Consider the following 19,503-nt stretch of genomic DNA (forward strand, 5'->3'; position numbering starts at 1 on the left):
GGGGGGATTTGAATTTATACAGAACTTTCCTAGGCAGGGAATGATGGTCGGTAGGAGGGGGGTGAGGGTCTGAGTGAGGTGCAGGAGCCAATAGGAAGCCCTAGGGGTGAAAATTTTCCCTTGTATGGCTAGAGGGTAGTGGGTTAGGGAGTTAGGTTTTCTTGGAATGCTGGAGGAGTGGGTGTTTCTTAGATCTGTAGGGAGTAAGGGGTTTATCTCCCTTTGATACGCAGGTACTGAAGGTTTTCATCTCCCTCTGACATGCAGATAGTGAAGGTCTCCATCTCGCTTTACTACCATGTCTCCGTGGTTTCTTTGTTTAACCTGTGGGGAAGTGCCGTGCCCTTAGACACAGAGGCTTATGGGGGAGGAGGTTAGCCTTTCCCCAATGTATATCAGGGGGAAATGAGCTACAGCTTGTTAATTATTACAAACCTGCAACAGAAACCATATCAGAGATGTGGATGACATCATTAGTTTCTCAAAGCTTATAAAGTGTTCTAGCCTGGGCTAAAACCACCCTGGCTTCCTCTCCATCAGGAGAGTGTGCTGAGAAGGGTATTGGAAAGGGAGGAATTGGGGCTCAACTCATAGCTCCATTTCTAGTTCCAACCTTAGAAGCTGTGGAGGAGTCTGAGTATCACACAGGCCATGTGGACCCTGTTGCCTTAAAAAGGAACTGTGACCACTGGCTCTATCAATATCTTCAACCAGGCCCCAGTTATTATAGGGCAATCTCCTACTGCTCTTCCATACCTAAAACTTACTTTACAATATAAGAACGTGTTGCTTCATCTATATATGAGGTATGGTCAGCTATTTCCCAAAAGTGTCTGTACGTGTTACATGTCCTTATTTATGTTTAACTTTGGTGTGATTTGTATTTTTCCCCAAATGCTGTCATGTGTGGAGAGAGAACAATAATAGAGATTCTTTATTAATGATAACAAAAATGGAGTATAAAGAGAACAGTGTGCATTTAAAACAGATTTCTGTCCCTGGTTTTCTAATTCCTGCTTGTGGCCTGAATTGTAGTATATATGATACATTTTAGACAGAATTAGAAATCTCTACCACCTTCCTCCAAAATAAGCTGGCAACTCTAACGTGAATCCTATTTTAATAAACTTGAAATATATGTTGTCCTAAATAATTAATAAGAATTGGAATTAGGCTTGCTTCAGAGCAGTAACACATTTTCACATTCCAAATCATTTCATCCTTCCCAAACACAGAACCTGTGCATCTGGGGTTTCCCAAATGGCAAGTCAAATTTACCTGGATAGGTTTTGCTTTTGTTTTTCCCCCTTTTCCTTAAATGCACATTTCCAAACCACACCTCCGGAATTTTTTAATTTATTGCTCTCAGGCCCAATGAATTGCTAATCTTCAGTAGCACTTTTGGAGATTATTAATATCTGGTCTGGAATCTATTGGTCTCTACTACATCACACTAACCAGGTGCTACCTAGTAACATTTCCTGGATTTTTGGCTCACACTGCACTCAACTCTTAAGAATTTGTCCCATATTTACAGTTTGCCTTGCTACTTAAAGAGTGAGATTTCTGAGGGAAAGAATGATTAATAATCTCTGTATTCACAGTAAGGACAATGCTAGGCAAAACAGATAAAATATCATTTTTCCATATATAATCATGCTTCATTAATGGATTCATTCATTCATTCAAAGATATTAACTGACAACACCCTTGGCCTCTAAGAGTTAAGTCTGCAAAAGTTCTCACTTCCACCCCAAATACAGGTTCCAAAATAAAGTTTTTTTTTCACTATAAAATCCCCACTATTCAGAACAGTGCCTGGCATGTAGTACACACTCAAATATTTGCTGAATTAATTGATTTTTTAAAAAATTACCAGGAATTAATAGTATTTCCAACAATAATCCAATACTCTATTTTGGTGGGAGGTTGGGGAAGAACGTTGAAACAACAATTGCAAAAGCAGAAGGCAGGCCTGGGTTCGACATCCCATTGTGTTAGAAAGGATGTCTGAGGAACTTGCTACATAACCTCCCCAAGTCTTGATTTACATACTTGCACACTGAGTTACTTACTCCATAGAATTGTTGTAACTGATATAGTCAAAACTCCTAGCACAGTCCACGGCACATAAGTGCCCAAACACATTACTTCTATTCCCCTGCCAATTTCTGAGAAACTGAGACGAGTCCTGTTAAGAGAAGGAATTTGGCATTATTCATCTTTGTCAGCCCCAATTCTAGCAAAGTACCTGAAACAAAGTTAGGCCCCTAATAAATGTGTATCAACATGGGGAGAAAAGCACATTTTTATTACTCTGCTGGTACACATTTCTTTAATAAAATAGTGGCACATTAGTTTTGAAAGGTTGAAAACCACTGTTTTTACCTCTTTTTTTTACACAAGAGGAAACCTAGGCCCAGAAAGGTTATGTGATTTGTCTGGGGTCTTCGGAAAAGAGACAGAAACTCAAGTATCAGCTGTGCCCAGTCTTTCCTAAGTCACATTGGTCATTGCTGATAATTATGTAAGATGAGCCTTGCGTTCTACAGTACAGTGTTTAAGGTATTGCTACCTGTCACTTAAGAAATGTTAACAGTTCAAACAATGATTGAATGAGTTAATATTTTCCACCCCCAGACAAGTCCCATTAGAACAAAGCTGATAGATTTCTTAGGTCAGTCAGCCAAGTACTAAGAAACGAGAAAGGAAGTTAGGAGAACAGTGGCCTGACCTGGACAAGGTCTGCTGTTGCAACACTAATGATATAATAAAACTCAGCTCTGAAAGGTATGTCCTCATGCAGCCCTCTCATGTTCCCTCATCCAAATGGCCTCCTCCTACTTTGGGCTCAACCCCTCCCTGGCTTTGCCTCGTACACCATCCAGGAATATCGACTGTAAGCTTTACATCACTGTTAATTGCCTGAACTTGATAACTGTACTTAAGGCGGTTACATAAGTAAATATCTGCATGCATGTACATGAAAGTATTAAGTGTTCAAGGCATAATGCGCGTACCCTATGCTCAAATGTTTAGAAAACAGAGGGACAGATGGAATGATACAAAATGATGGCAAAATATTAAAGTTGGGGGATCTGTCTATCTGGAAGAGGATTTGTCGGTGTTCTCTGTATGGGTCTTGTGTTATTTTTTCAAATGTCCTGTAAATTTGTAATTATTTCAAAGTGAATTTACAAAAAAGAAAAAAATCCCTCCAGGAAACAAAGTATTGTGCCCCTGGACAGATCCCAAAAATGATGCACTTAAGCGAGATATTTTAATATGTCTTTTCCTGTCATTAATTTTTAAATTTGATGACAAAGGAACTCAAGACTATTTCCAGTATCACATTCCATTCCCTACAATTTGACCTTGCATGATAGGTACAGTTTAGAGGCCTTGTCACCTTCTGGGGATATAGCTGACTAGACTACTTAATCAGGACATCAGGAGATACAGAACTAAGTAGTAGAAAGGACACTGCAAGGTCAAGTTCAAGGATAACTGTTACCATGGATTCCACCAATCGAAGACCTGACCTCAGAATTCCTATGGCTATAAAATAAACACTTAGGGCATACCATGCAGAAAGTCCTCTGCTGGGTGTTGTGAAGAAATACTTGGGAACTGATTTCGAGGAACTTAAAAATCAAGCAAAGACAACAATATATACATACTCAACTGAAATACAAGTTAGAATATTACTGTGCAGAAAAAATCAATTAAGGTCCATCAGCAGAACAACAGCTTTAATATTTCCTTCTTCGAATAAAAAGTAGGTATAGCCAGATAAAGGAAATGTAGGATAATAAAAACATTGAATAAGCTAAGGGTATCTTTCTCCCCTTTACTTTTCTGCCCTATATCTACAGTCCCTTTGATTTCCCAAATTCTTCTCATACTAATTTCATAGGGTCTAACATAAGAACAATTAGCCTCAAATTCAACATTCTCTTTTTAAAATTTTTACTGTTTCAATCGTTATTTCCTTCCTCACAAAGCTAATTTTAAAGTCCTTTTTCCAACCTGGTATCACACATGGACTTTTTGTCCAAATGTTTTTTCACTAAAATTCTGGAATGCTTTTACATCTAGAAACTACTGCTCACGGTATAATCATCCTATATAAGTTGGGAGACAGGTGAAAGAAACCTCAGTCATAGGAAGCAATAACCAAAATTAAAACCTCAGAAGACCCTGAAAGTGCAAAATAGTACATCCAAAAGGAAAGACAATTTGACAATTGCCTTCCTCCTTCTACCTAGTTCCTGGAAATCAACACACAATGAATATGTGCGGAAACAGGAAATATTGCAACACACAATACAACCTTGGCGGTGGGGGTGGGGGAGAATAGGCTAGTTTCAGAGAGAAATTTCATACCTCTGGTAACATTCAGAGTTTTTGCTATTTGAGTTCACTTGCAAACTGAACTTTAGGAATTAGTCTTGTTAATGCCATTGCTCTTTTAATATCGCTGGTAAACACTTTTTACAAATTTTTAAAGATGTTTTAGATTACAGAAAAGTTACATCAAAAATATAGAGATGATCCTTCTGTGGTTTATAAGCAGGATGAATGGGTATTCACGTGTTTGTGGAAGATGTGCCTCCCTCAAACCTTGTTACATGTCAGCACATTATGTGTGAGGAGAGAAAATAGAGAGATTCCCGTATACCCCACCCTTCCCCCTCTCTCACATTTTCCCCTATTCAAAACATCTTATATGAGTACACACTTACATTCTAACTTTTTTCAGCATCTACAACTTCCTTCCTAAAAAAAAAAGATTTCCTTCACTTTTTATTGCACTTATTCCATAATCTTTCCCAGAATTATTTTTACTCAATTACAATTAATTTTATTTTCCAACCCTTTTTTTAAAATCAGATACGTGAAATAAAAAATATAAAAGATGCTGCTAAATCCAATTGGTCTTGCAGTCATTTCCTTCATCTCTCTAAAGGAGTTGCTATCTTTGACTACAACCTCGTTTTAAAAAAAATTATTCTCATTACTTGGCTTCCATGATAATATGCTTCTCTAGTCATCCCCCACATCTCTGGCTTAACATGAAACAATTAACCTTGGAAAGGAAAGAATGTCTCCAGTTTCTCCATCCCATTCCCCACCCCTCCGTTTTTTCAGCTTTTCATTCTACTGATTTACTACCCCACTGACTTCACATTCATCTCCATGAAGCAAATCCTCTTCCTTCCATGCCAGAAGACAATCTATAGAACCAATCAGCTACCTGGTATCTCCATTTGGAAATATCAAAGGTATTTCAACTCAACATACACCAAACTGAACTCCACAAAACCTGTTGCTCCAAAGGTAACTGACCATCTCAGTTGACATCATCCATCTACTTGTGTTAGAAAGAAATCTTCTTCTGGAAGAAAATAAGGCTCACCCGATGGTGGAGAAGAAAAGAGTTTATTCTCAATCTTGCAAGAAGGGGCGCACACCAGAAAACGTGGCTGGCATGCTGAACAAAGAAAAATGACACAATTTATACCCCTAAGCCCAGCACACAAGCCCTTCCTCTGTTTCTCCACAGATTGGATACTTCAGAAGTTACAGCCTATCCGAGAAGATCTAACTTTCCCGCACAAAAGTTTGTGATTAACCGCTTCCCCCATCACATTCCAACCATTTTAGTTTTTACCTGCTCCCCTTTGCCAAATCAGGAATGGAATTTAGTGCTGAATTGGTATTGACTTAGCTCTTTCTTGGGCATCTTTTTTACTGTGTATAGGACTGGCTTAAACTGGTTTCCTTTGTTCCTTTGTTCCTGCTTAACCCAGGAGTAGGAGACTGAGGCAGTAGGCTGCCAGGTTACATTAATCAATACTTTCTTCCTTTATGTGAAAACTAAACTAATCCTTGTTTCTTACACTTGCTCAAGACAAACCTGAAAATTCCTTGGCTTTTCTTTCTCCCTCTATCCCATAAGAAAACAATTTGTCCATCACATTGCCTCCATCTCTCTCAAATCTCCCGACCACCCTTCTTCCCCATTACTACTGTTGTGGAATTTAAGAGAAGTTCAATTAATTGAGTATAGAGAGGCCAGGACTCAGGAATGATTTTGAGAAGGAAAAAATGGTTTATTGACGGCCGGCCGGACTCGGGAGCTTTCAGTTTGAATCCCGAGCCCTGAACAAGATTTTCAAACGTCTTTTATACAGAGAGGAAAGGCCAAAGGTCCCGTTGTTTCAGTTCTCAATAGGCTTCAATTAGCATATATCTCTTCCACATCTTAGGTAAGCTTTTAGCAAGGACTCCAGACATTTTAGATAAGCCTTGGTTTTTGCATTTCCCCTAAATACTTAAAGTTTATAGCCCTTGCTTTGTTAAACATTTCCCGGGACTGGAGCCTGCTGGTCCCTAAGAGCAGGACTGCAGCCTCTTACGGTTTCATACCCACAAGTCAAACAACTTAGTTATCTCTGAAGAGACAAAGAGCCTTCCACCCATAGCCCACATCACTACTATTCCATTTGAGGTCATTACCAACTCCTGCCAGGATCACTGGAAGAGCCTCCTAACTAATGCCCCCACGCACACCTGAAAAAGAAAATCATTCATTGCAAAATAAAACACAGAAAAACCACCCAAAACAAATAAATGCCTTAACCAACTCTTTAAAGGTGAACATCCCCACCCCAAGAAACAGAACCTTTGTGATGCACCCCAGAAGTCCATCCATATGCCCATCCCAATCCCAACCCTCTTCCTCTTCCCATAAATAACATCATTCTTTTAGAGTTGCCATACAAACCCATATCAAATTTTTCTTCCTTCCTAATTCCTTCTCCACATCGCAGCCAGATTATGTCATTTGCTTTAAACTCTTCCAGGCTTATACGTTTTTAAGATAATGTCCAAAATTATTAATATGGTCTGGGAGTCAGCTTTAAGATGGTCCCAAAGATCCCTGCCCTCTAGGTGTTCACACCCTGTATAGTCCCTTCCCATTTTGTATTGGGGTTTATGTGACTAATAGAATGTGGTAAAAATGAGTATGTAACTTCTGAGACTGCATCATAAAAGACTAGCTATGCCTTAAATTTCTTCTTTAGGGAAGCTGCCATGCGGTAAGGACACATCCAGCAGCCCTACAGAGAGGCCCAGGTGGTGAGCAACTGAGTGAGACACCTTGGATACAATCCTCTAGCACTCCCCCACCAACCTACCCACCCAGTCAAGCCTTCAGATGACTGCAGCCTCTTTTTCCCCAGTAGCTGGACTGCAACTCAGACTCTGAGCCAGAATCACCAAGAAAAAAGCTGTTTCTGAATTTGTGGCCCACAGAAGCTGAGATAATAAGTGTTTGTTGTTTCAAGCCACTAGGTTTGGGGGTCATTTGTTATGCAGCAATAGATAGCTAATATACATGGGCTACTGACCCTTCAATGATCTGGCCTCTGATTCTGATCTCATGCAGAAATCATTCATCTAGCTCTCTATGTACCAGCAATATTGCATTTCTCATAGTACCTGAAAGGTTACCGGAATCTCTTTGAAAAAATGTTCACGATATAATATTAAGTGGTAAAAAAAAAAAGCAGGATGCAAATACACCCTACGATCTAACAAGGGGGGACGTGTATGTATATAAACAGCAAAATGCTAGTAATTATCTTTGGGTGTCTAGTTTTTAGGTTTTTGTTTTCTACTTTATCCTTTGGTATTTGCATTATTGTGAATACAAATAAAACAATCATTGTATTCAAATAGAGTCCCAACTTGTCAGGGGATCAAACAAAGCTTTTAGTGATACAAACCTTACTACAAGATGTTCTCTCTACCTGAATACTCTTAGCTCCTCCTTTACCTCAGAACTACCAGTAATCCTTTAGAGCTGAGAAGTCACCTCCACTGGGAAGGATGGGTTGGGACCCTTCTCCATGCTCTTACAGCACCAAAGAGGTCCTCTGCCCTCAAAACACTATTAGGATCACCTGCACTCCTCTCTGAGGAGTAAGTGCTTTCCCCATTGCCTTGCCAGCACCCAGAACATAGACAGGCAATAAATATTTATTGTATCAAGTGTTGTCTAAGGAGAAAATTGAATTTTTTTTTACTGAAAATGATTCTGGAATTTTATCAGAGAGCTAATAATTAAATGTTTCCTTTATTCGTCCTTTCATCCTTCTAAATGCTTGGTAGAAGAGTAGCCAAAATTACCAATGGGCTCAGGTCAAGGGAGTTGAAACCACTGGCTCTCCGACAGAAAGGCACCAGACAAATCAGAGCACTATACAGAGCAATTAACATTAATTGTTTTGACACTAGCCTTTTGTACTTAGATTGATATATATATATCACATATAAAAACAAGAGGCAAAACAGCTCACATTCTCTTTGAATTATCTGGATTTCTGCAGTAACAGGGCCTTCTTCACCCTTTAGTTTCCCAGCCTTGTCTTAAAAAGGTCCAACTGGAAGGACCTGTTATTGTTGCTGTAGTAGTTGTTATTGTTGTGTGTCCATCAGATTGTCTCAGGAGAGGTGACCGTAGAGTGGGAATACTCACCTCCATTCCATTATAGTTGAGAGTTGGCAATATAACCAATATAGCTGTACTATTATGATATATGCTAGAATAAAATAAAAATGTTTACAAAGAGGAGCCAAAATGCCTAGTGTTTTCTAGATTAGGGTAATGACCTGGTTTTACTTTTTTCCACATAATTTTAAAGTTAGAAAGTTGTAAAGATAATGCATTCTGTTGCCAGATTCAAGGTTAGCAAAATATTAAATACAATAAAAATTAGATAGCACTCAAGTACATAGTATGTGCAAGACAAGTGGTACTCCTTCTGTTCTAACAATAACCTTTCAAAGTAGAAATTACTTATCCTTATTTTCTAGATAAAGAAACAGGTTCACGAAGAGTAACTTCCCAAGGGTTTACAACCAACTCCAAAGCCTGCATCCTTTCCATTCTTAACTTGCAGTGAGAAGTCCCTAAGTCATCTGCATCAAAAATTTTAATCAGTTATACTTCTTGGTATTTTAGAAATTCCACCCCCAATTATAATATTATAATATTCTATTATCTAAAATATTACAGATAATAGATTATAATATTCTCTATTTATAAATGCATAAAGGAAGTTACAATTATATATTAACTACTATATTAAATGCAGTATTGATTTGCATGAGTTTGTATTATTATTGGCTCTATATTTAAATTCAAATAGCTGAACTCCTACAGCCTTCTTCACAGTAGAAGAATCAAATTTTTGTTTAAGTAAACTTAAGTTTCCTCTACAAAAGAGCCTTACCATGAGACAGGATAGGGAAGTGAGAGACAAAGGAGAATGAAGTCTCTTAGTCTAAATTTAAGCTCCAATAGCAATTAAAATGGCATGAGATTGGTGGACACAAAAATACATATTTTCCAGGACCACTAAAATCTATGAACATTTTAGATAGAAGATCAGGAATTTGTATGGTAATAAAAGGGAGCTGTAAAACTCAGAGGAATCTTTTTCTCTCTCAAAGTTAGATTTATTAGTAATCTCCTGCTCAACTGAATATATCATTCATTCTGTATGCAAAGAACACTCTGCCTGCATTCACTAACTGTGGCCTGACCAATGGCCGTGACATTTTTCATTCCACACTATAAAGATACCTAGTCAAGTGGAAAATATCCACCTGGACATGCCAGGAAGTTGAGGACTATTGGAATATTTTTAAAAAACACACAATGTAGGATCTAAAAAGAAAATGATGTGTGTAAATTATGCCATTTGTGGATGGATGTTAAATGAATGACAATGGGAAGGCAAATGCTAATTTTTCATGAAAAATTAGCTCTTCAATGTTGTTTAAAAAAATCTCACTCTCAACAAGTTAATGTTTTGTAAAATGACCCTTTAGGCAAAGATTCTTGGTAATGATTTTTGTTTATACTTAATTTCAACAAGTTCACAGTATTCAGATTAGCTTTTTAGGAAAACATTTCTTTTGAGTGTTTCCTTCAGACATCCTTTGCAAAGGAACTATAGGGTACACTCTTTCCTATGGAACAGTTTTTCCCCATCTTTCCATCAATAACATTATTACAAAAGTGAGTATTCCTTTCACATGCACTTGCATACAACATAAAAAAAAACATTTCCATTAAAAATCCTTAATTCATAATTTAGTTTTGACTAAATACAACAGACATGGGAAAGCTTTAAGACAAAGCCATCATTCCAACAAAGTTCTGGAGACTCAACGAATTTTTCCTTACTTAAAAATAATGTCTCCTTCACTCAGTAACTATTCATTGAGACCACTTATGAGTCAGTCACTATGAGGCAGCAAACATGAGAACATCCTGGCTCTTCATGGAGCTTCCATTCTAGTGGATGGAAGGAGATAGAAGGGAGAAAAAACCAAAAACATCAAATACTGATAGATACTAAGTAAGAATTAAAAGAGGCAGTCCTATGGATGAGGGTCTACTTTGGACTATTTAGTCAAGGAAAAATCAAGGAGTTAAGAATTTAAAGACCCCAAGATTCACAAGGCCCAGGCCCAGCATGTAGTAAGCATTCAATAAATGTGTTAAATGAATCCTGCGGACTGGACTCATTCATTGCTTGTTGGGGAAAAAAAAGACACCTTTCTTCAATATGACTATAATCCCTCAAAGTACGTTCCTGATAAAAACACAAATAAATTCACATTTCAGAAAACAGATGCTTTACAACAGGGGTTCTTAACCTTTTTTATTCTATGGACCCTTACTAAGTCCACACTATACTGTGGATTATTTAATAAATATATCACACCCATACCAACACAAACCAACAAGAATTTTTTTTTTTCATTTCAATTCAAGCTCATGGCCCCTTGTTAAGAGCCCCTGCTTTACATCATGCTTATCTATACCACAAAAAGAGGACTGTTAAATCTTTCCATCTTTAAAATTCTTGATATTTCTCAACAAATGCTCTCTCTAGAAAGCATTCTTCCAGAATAAAGAATTCCATTGCATTGCAAATTAGTCCCTCAGTTTATCTATTTCTGGCAAATATTTATTTTTCTAAATTAATTAACACAATATTGGACCAAAATAATGAAAAATATCAGTTAATCCACTTAGCCAATTAAAAAGTCAGGCCCTGCTATACCACAGTGGTGGTTTAAATTAGTGACATAACGGAAAGAATACCGGAGGAGAAAAAACCCAGGTCTACCAAGAGCCTTCAGTGTGACCCTGAAAAAGTCCTTTTCTCTCTTTGCACTTCAACTTACACCTCCATAAAATAAAAGGAGCAGGACCAAATCAGTGATTTCCAAAAAAGATTCTGAAAGATTTAATATTTTGAAAAGTTTAGTGGGAATTCTACATTTGGCTTTATGCAGTCTTTGATGCTAATTAAAAGGTAAATTTCTGCTTTTCACTAGAATTATAATCAACTTGGTATGGTGGCACTGGTTATATTTCATGCTTGCTAATCAAGTACTAAAGCAGGTATAGGTCATAAATGAATAATATGAATAATGAACGAAGCACTTGGACACTTGATACTGGAAATATGTCTCACAGGGAAAGTCTTGGCGTAGAATTTCTGGCCATTATGATTGAAAGCACCAGAGAATCAGAATAGTAAGCCAAAAGCAAGTACCTCAGGCCTAGAAAAAGGTAATCAGGGCCATCTGTGAGATTTTTTTTTTTCCAAGTTCAGGAAAAACATAACGGCCTGAAACAAAAGCTACTATCCCAGAGCCTCAAATCTTCAAAACCTTCTAACACTGCTGGGTCAACTGGCATCTTTCTTCCTATTAAAAACAATTATATACGTCTCTTGTGGTTTTTCAGTGGCTGATAAAAAGCCATTGTTCCTCTCTGCAATTTGAGGAAAGAAGGTGTACCACTAATAGACCCCATTTTCCTTTCCACCCCAACCAGAAGCCTCCAATCAAGGAGAGCCCTTAAGCTCTGCCCTATAAGTGGTTCCAACTAGCCTTCCCCCTACTTTAGGACCTCATACTTCAACATGATCCCCTCACAACCCACTGAAGGGAAGCAGTAGATGAACTAATATGGCCCTGAAAGAGTCAGAAGTGTTGGCTCACTCAATCAGGGTATACCATTTTCAAGTCTAGTTAAACTGGAATGGCTGGGGAGAGGAAGAATCATTTAACTAACTAATTTAACTTGAGATACAAAAAAATATGAGGATGTGTAATTTCTATCTTTGACTAAATGTATATCCCCCATAAGTCTCCCAACTCTGACGTCAGCATCAGTGTCTGCCATTATTCCCATCTAAAGCCTAACTGCAAGTTTAGCTGGGAATCCAATATAAGTAATATTTTTGAAGCTGGGAATTGCAATTAAAAGACATTCAGAGAAAGCAAGTGTTTCCTAAGCACTTACTGTACATATGTAATCTTAAGAAAGATGCCACCTGTGCCAATCTGTGTATACAGCCTTTGTGTATGTATATACATGGTACATAGAGAGAGTGCCACAAAATGGAGTAGGAATTCAGAGGGAAGAGAAGATATGACAGTTTAAAAAGTATTCAGTGGCTGGAACAAGAAAACAAAAAACCTACCATGACACCTGAGTCACATTTTTTAAAACACCTTACCGTTAATTAAGAGTCAATCAAGATTTAAGTTCTTGAACCACTTAATATATCAGCATGCAGACTTCTTTTTAAGTGTCTTCATACTCCTTACTAATAAACACTTGAAACAATTTACTGAATAGGTTTCCAATTGCTTTGTTTTGTTTTTTGATATGCCACTGGTTCTCAGGCTGGTTTTAAGAACTTTTCCCTTTTGCTGTTAAACTCAATAATTAACATGCCTGAAACTCATTGACTTCCAAAACAATCAGGCAACTTAAGAAAATATTAATTAACACACTGGTTACTGTCAACATTAAAAACATCACTTTCTGGTATTTTTCATTGTGTATGTTCATTTCCTTGGAGGTGGGGAAGGCCTGCAACTGAGAGCTGGCAATTATCCTATTGTATAACAGTTGTAAAATAGGGTTGAATATCAGGAGATTTGGATCCCCTTGGGGGGAAAAATGCTATTCCACACACTGTATTCCAAATGCAGTCTACTGATGAGCCTAAACCTGTTGGGAAGTCTAATTTCAAAACTTGAGGTACACCACAGAGAATTTGTCAGCCCTTTTTGTTTTCCTCTTGTGCTTCACTCTGAGATTATTCCCCTAAAAACTGCAATGAAAGCACTCAGAAGATAAAGATAGTAAGGTGGTGATGTGCCTGATAACAGCACCATCTATTTTCTATAAATCTGGGCTCATTCAACCTGAGTTTTGGCTCAGTCCCCAAAGAGGTCCTTTCTTTTCAATCACAGAGTTTCCCTGTAATCAGAGTAGACTAGATGGCTACCATCCTTAGGAGCAAATCTTTTAAAATGACCAAAATGCCTTGCTTTGGTTCCTTTGACAATCTACAGCTCGATCTGCTAGGATTTTGAAAGGAAGGCTTTCTGAAATAAGATTAAGTTTTTCTAGATTTAAAGTAAACATCCAGTCACCAGTGTGTGGGATGGCACCATGCAGCAGTAGGGAAGAACTCACCAGCTACCATTATCTTCAGGCACAGCTGGAAGTGCCATTTATGCATCTTTGTGTGCTTTCCTAGGTATCACAGATGCTTCTTGCTGCTGTGTGAATGCCTGCTCACCTGTTAGAGCACATGGCTTTTTAAATTCTGCTTTTAAAGTACTGCAGGCCACGACACCAGATAAGATTATTATAACTCTGAAATAAGCAAACTGAAAGTATGGTTCAAAAGGACATCATTTAAGTAAAATGCATAGGCCTTACTGCATGAAATCTGCTACATCTTTTGTTACTCAAAAGCCTTTTTACTTTCCTAAGCTCTTTAGCAAAGATCCTGACAACTAGTCATGATCTCTGGATACAAAAGGAAAGTCCATCTGGCTACCTTCTGATATTTAAGGCATCATCTAGAGGCATCCTTCTTAGAGAAAAAAAACTTTCCTTGTTCACCATCATTAAGAAAGAAGGTAAACTTTAATCATTTTCTTGTCCAGAAGACTGAGCTCATTTGAAAACTAAAGCAACAAATGTAATTGTGATAGTTGCCTATGGACATTTCTGTAAATGCATCAGTATTTTAAGAAAAATAAGGACTTTTTAAACAGGTTTTTTTTATAAAGAACTATGTGATTTTCATAATTTCAGTTTCACATATCTGAATAATGAAAAAATAGACTCCTATCTGATAATTTAAAAAATCTCTACTGAGTAAATTTCATTTTTTAAAACAGAGATTTGCTCGCCTCCTTTTCAGTCATATGCATAAATAGACCATTATGGCCATAATTTTAAACTGACATTCCCAGAGGACTTCTAAATCAAAACGTTTTCAATGATTTTAACTGTATTAGAGAACTATGTTAAACAGTTATAACAGTGTTTTATGAAGTTTTACAGATTGCTTCCTCACTGAAAACAAATATATTCCAAACCAATTGCTCTTCCATCGGCTTTTCATACTTTTACCAGTAAGTAGCCCACTCTAAGTATTCCAACAGGGCAAGATTAACAGTGAGAGAGAAAGAAGGGTCCGTGTAAGTGATTCAAAACAGAAAAAAGAGCTTTACTGTTTAAAAGCAATAAATATAACTCAAGATTTATGTATGAACACTGATTGACCTATGACCTTTAAAAATTCCTTGCAGATTCCAACTCATCTGCAAGAGCCTTCTACAGAGGTTTTCCTCACATATGCCACCTGAGAGGACGTCCTATGAGGCTTCCTGGGCCCAGTTTGAACAATCCCATGCACCACTGCCTCCACTGTAATTCTATCCATGATTAGAAAATAGAATCGAACACCTCATTATAACTCAATGCACACCATTTTCAGGGCTCACAGGTCAACAACAAGCAAGGCCTGCCGTTTTTCTTGTAGGCTTTGCTCGTGCTTATATACTTTTTACGTGTGTCTTGGAATTCCCCCCCCCCCGCACCCATCACAAATAAATACGCAGACTGAAAGCAGTACGTATTTTTATATTCCTTAGTTATAATAATCGAAAACATTTTCAAAAAAACCCTCCTTCCCATAGCAACTGTATTTCACACAGATACACAAAAATATGACAGAATTTACCAAGCAGGATGAAATCAACCTCCAGAAGAAAAACGACTCTCTCAAAATTAAGTCGGGAGGCAGGAAACTATGGCCTGTGGACCAAATACAGTCTACTGCCTGTTTGTGAAGTATCCGTGAGCTAAAAATGGTTCTCACATTTCCTATGTGGTCAGAATAAAAAAAAAAAAAAAAAATTTTATGATGTGAAAATTACCTAAATTCAAATTTATGTCCACAGGTAGTTTTACTGGAACGTAGCCACGTGTACCCATTTATGTTTGTATATGGCTGCTTTGACGCTACAACAGCAGAGCCAAATAGTTGCAACAGAGATTGTATGTGCTTCATCATTTCACGATACTAGTTGGTACACAGCAGTAACTCATTGGCACTGAGTGCCAGGCATCCTGCCACAGAACAATACTTTAGCATGTTAAAATGAGAAGAGACAAATGACTTCAAATATTCCATTTTTAAGATAGTGGAGTGTATATGACAGTTACTGAATTAGAGAGCAAAGCACTTCAGTGATGCTGTAGCTGTGCTAAAATACAATATATACCAATGCTGCTAAAATACAATATATGAGAAGGCTGCTAAACTAAGCATTTACAATATTCCCAATTCATAGGAAAACGAGTCATAAAAATCAGAAAAGCTAAAAGCTAGTAACTTATCACTGCAGAATTTCACTAAAATCAAATGAAAACTAGGCTGCAACCAAAGCAAGTTTCTGGGGCTCATTTATTAGCCAAGCAAGGAAAGCCATTTACCAATGTTGAGTTAATTAAATTGTATCTGACTGCAGCAATGAAGATGTGTTCAGGAAAAAAAAAAAAACTTTTTAAAGATTACTAGCCTTTCAATGAGAACATTTACTTGAAGAATTGAGAACAATGGGCAATATCAAGTCAATTAAGAAACAAGGCAAATCATTTCATGCAGTTTTCTTTGGCTCTTGATGAGGCAATAGTTCCAATAATGACCCGTTATTTTTGACTCAAGGAATCAAATGCCAAGCTTGAAATTAGTGAAGAATTAGCCCATGTGAATATTCTGGGTGGAACAATTTCAAAAGGAGAAAATATTTTCAAAAAAGTTGAGGAAATACAGATTCAGTACAACCTGAGGTGGAATCTGCTAAGATGTAATGTAACTCATCATAGTAGAAACACGCATATAGGAGAAAAAGGCTTACTTAAACAAAGTGAAAAAGCTTAAGGAAATGTAGTAAAGTCCATGGTATTCATCATATTATTTACCTAGCAGGTATTTTGTAGAAAACATTTTCATCTATCATATATTATTGAAGCAGTAGTGTCAATGAACAATATCATTAGCTCCTGTGGATTTAACTACATTCAGTTCTGTATATTTTTGTCAGCAATAGAAGTTGAATATCCTACTTCCCTATCAAACAGCAGTCTGATGGCCTAGTAGTGGAATTTATTTTATTTCAGAGCTTAAGACTGAAATTTTTATGTATAAGAACAACTGACCCTCAATAACTACTAAATATTAAATGGCTTCAGAAATTCACTTCTGAATACACTTGAAAACATTCCTTTATTATTTCAACCTAAAATTAAGTCATAAATGCACTTAGGAGAAACTTGCATACTGCAATAAAGTCATCTTGATAAAGACTGTTTGACTCACACGGAACGTCAAGTAAAATATTTATCATGCTGTCAAAAGTTAAAACAAGCAAGAGCTCTATTCCCATACAAATTTGGAGATATATTTTCTGACCGCAAACTACAGTTCTAGCATTATTTCTCAGACTCAGTGCAAGTGCAAAGTAAATTTCCATGTTTCAAAACACATTTAACTGTTCAATTGAGGAGCTTCAACCTAATCTTTAATTGAAAGTGATTAATGTCCAAAATAATAACATACTAAAAGGCAAATATCGAGAGAAGATATAAACAATGCCTATAATTACCCTCTAAATAATGAATATGCTCAATTAAAAGCATATGATTTTGGACTGATAACAGTATTTTGGTAATACCTAATACCTGTGGGAAAGACATTTTTGAAGACGATGTAAAATCATTATAGATTACCATTAACAGAAACATTCGCAATCAATTCTAATGAAAGAGAATACTAATTATGAGCCCCAATTCAGAAAAAAAAAAATTATTATCACCCAAAGAAGCTCCTTTTTCTTACTAGTAGACCTACGTTACAAAAATTGTGCTTATTACATTTTTAACTTCATCAAGGTTTTTGGAAATATCTTTTCTCTCATTAAATAAGTACTGACATAATATTCTTGATTTTGCCTCCTTCCCTACCAAGACTGAAAGTTTTACCTCTGGCCATTTACAGAAAGTTTTGTCAATTGCCAATGTATGTAATAGGGCAATTTGAATTTTTGCCTTTGAAGAGATGCCCAATCACACCTACTACTTGTTTTCAAAACTAAGCATAAATATTTATACAAAATAACTTATAAGGACAAATAACCACCTCCTGATGTCATTTAAATGCCTTGAAAAGGTTTTTTTCAAAATTCTTATATTCTAGACATAGTAAATACAGCTACATCAAACTTTCTGACTGCAAGAGTTCTTTGTCTTATGAATTTAAGACTTTCTTTCAAAACTGGAACAAATTTTAAAGAATGAAATGTTTCTAAATAAGCACCTCTTCTTTTAGGACTTTGTTATATATTAAAATCCTGTCACAAAAATGTAGTACTTTATATTTCAGCTCACTGAAACGCTGTCATATTTTTGCCCACATTAAAGCTATCATCACAACTACAGTTTATTAAAAGCCTACTCCATCAGGAATCTTACAAATATGCTCTTTCATTTAACCTAGTTACATGTAAACATGTTTTCCTTTAAAAGGCTATGGGATTATTTATCTGCTCATGATACACGAACTATTAGCCAACAGGAGACACAACCAAACCCTTTACTTTTGTAGTTGCCCTTTCTTTTAAATGGCATACCAAAAATAAAGTGCTAACAGTCTGGCACAGTTTTTCTTTTTACAGCGCATTTAGACTTCCAAGTTTACAAATTCAGAAAGCAAAAAAGTAAGCCGATGCCGAAGCAGACAGGGAGTGAGACCTGTTCCTGAGGCTGTCCAGCTGCAGACGGTCCCTGCACCGACCTGCAGGCCCCCAGCAATCAGCAGGCACCCCAGTCTGCAGACCTGCAGGCCACTAGCCATCGGCAGGCACCCCAGTCTGCAGACCTGCAGGCCCCTAGCACTCGGCAGGCACCCCAGTCCGCAGACCTGCAGGCCCCCAGCAATCGGCAGGCACCCCAGTCCGCAGACCTGCAGGCCCCCAGCAACCAGCAGGCACCCCAGTCTGCCGCAGAGAACAGCAGCCTTCCTAGCAATGCCTGAGCTGGGACGCCTTGGATATCTCACTAGAGAGGCAAGGCTTTAAAGAAAGCATCAGCAATCTCAAACAGGCAAACAGTGTAGCAATGGCCTATAATTTTCCATCCTTCATCTAAAGAAACGTCCCATTGTTAACAGATGAGCTGAAATCTTAGTGTACTGACCACAGTGACATCTGTGATCTCTGTCCAAATCCAAAAAATGCATAGGGTCTCTTGATGAAGCAAGAACCTGAAATGGAGAAGACTTCTGACTGAGGCCCAGAGCTGCATTCTAATCCTAGCTTTATTACTACCTACAGCTGTGGTTTTAGGCACATCACAATCATTCTCAGCTTCAGTTTTTATTTATGACTTGACGTTACTGCTCAGAGTGCTGTGATGAGGATCAAATATAATTAACAGTACTCTGAACTGTAAAGCAATTGCTGTATGAATTGTCATAACCCGAGAGCTATTATTTTATGAACATGTGCTTTGTTTTGTTGCCTTTGAGGTTAAGGGGAAGAGGAAACACATGTGTAAGCAGAAACAAAACAAAACCTGCCTGCTATCCAAAAGGGAAAGTACAACACACACCCTTGGGAATGAATTCAGGAGTTCATTGGGAGGTAGCAGAGTCAACAAAGCATGCTTTAAATAACTTTTCCACATTTGGGTGTGGAGGAAGGCAGGATGACAACACAAGTATCTGTTTTGTGTGGTGGTTTGTTGTATTTTTAGAAAATTCTCTAAAGAATAATAGTAATTCACTCATGAAATCAGACTTAAAGTTATAACCCAGGGAAGGGGGACGAACAGGACAAGTTTATAGCTCTAGAGGGGAGCGGAGAGTAAAACGACAAGCCTATCATACAAAATTAGTAGATGGAAAGAAATGAGAAATTAAATCTTAGTGACACACTTTCAGGGGAAAAAGTTCTTTTCTCAATCTATAAAATGGTTGTGATAAAAACTAACCATCGTGGAGCAGCTGGAGCTCAGTGGTTGAGCGCCTG

At 37.4% G+C, this 19,503-nt stretch overlaps 1 protein-coding gene and 1 non-coding gene across 5 annotated transcripts in view; one reads left to right on the forward strand and one right to left on the reverse strand.

Moving 5' to 3' along the window:
* Positions 1 to 19,503, reverse strand: part of DIP2C (disco interacting protein 2 homolog C) — a 534,437-nt gene that overhangs the window by 354,234 nt on the left and 160,700 nt on the right. The window lies entirely within an intron of this gene.
* Positions 4,554 to 4,654, forward strand: LOC111763120 (small nucleolar RNA U13). The gene has a single exon (XR_002796053.1). It is a non-coding gene; the product is annotated as a small nucleolar RNA U13 (small nucleolar RNA).

The sequence above is a fragment of the Dasypus novemcinctus genome, chromosome 5 (genome assembly GCF_030445035.2).
Source record: "Dasypus novemcinctus isolate mDasNov1 chromosome 5, mDasNov1.1.hap2, whole genome shotgun sequence".
Taxonomy (NCBI): domain Eukaryota; kingdom Metazoa; phylum Chordata; class Mammalia; order Cingulata; family Dasypodidae; genus Dasypus; species Dasypus novemcinctus.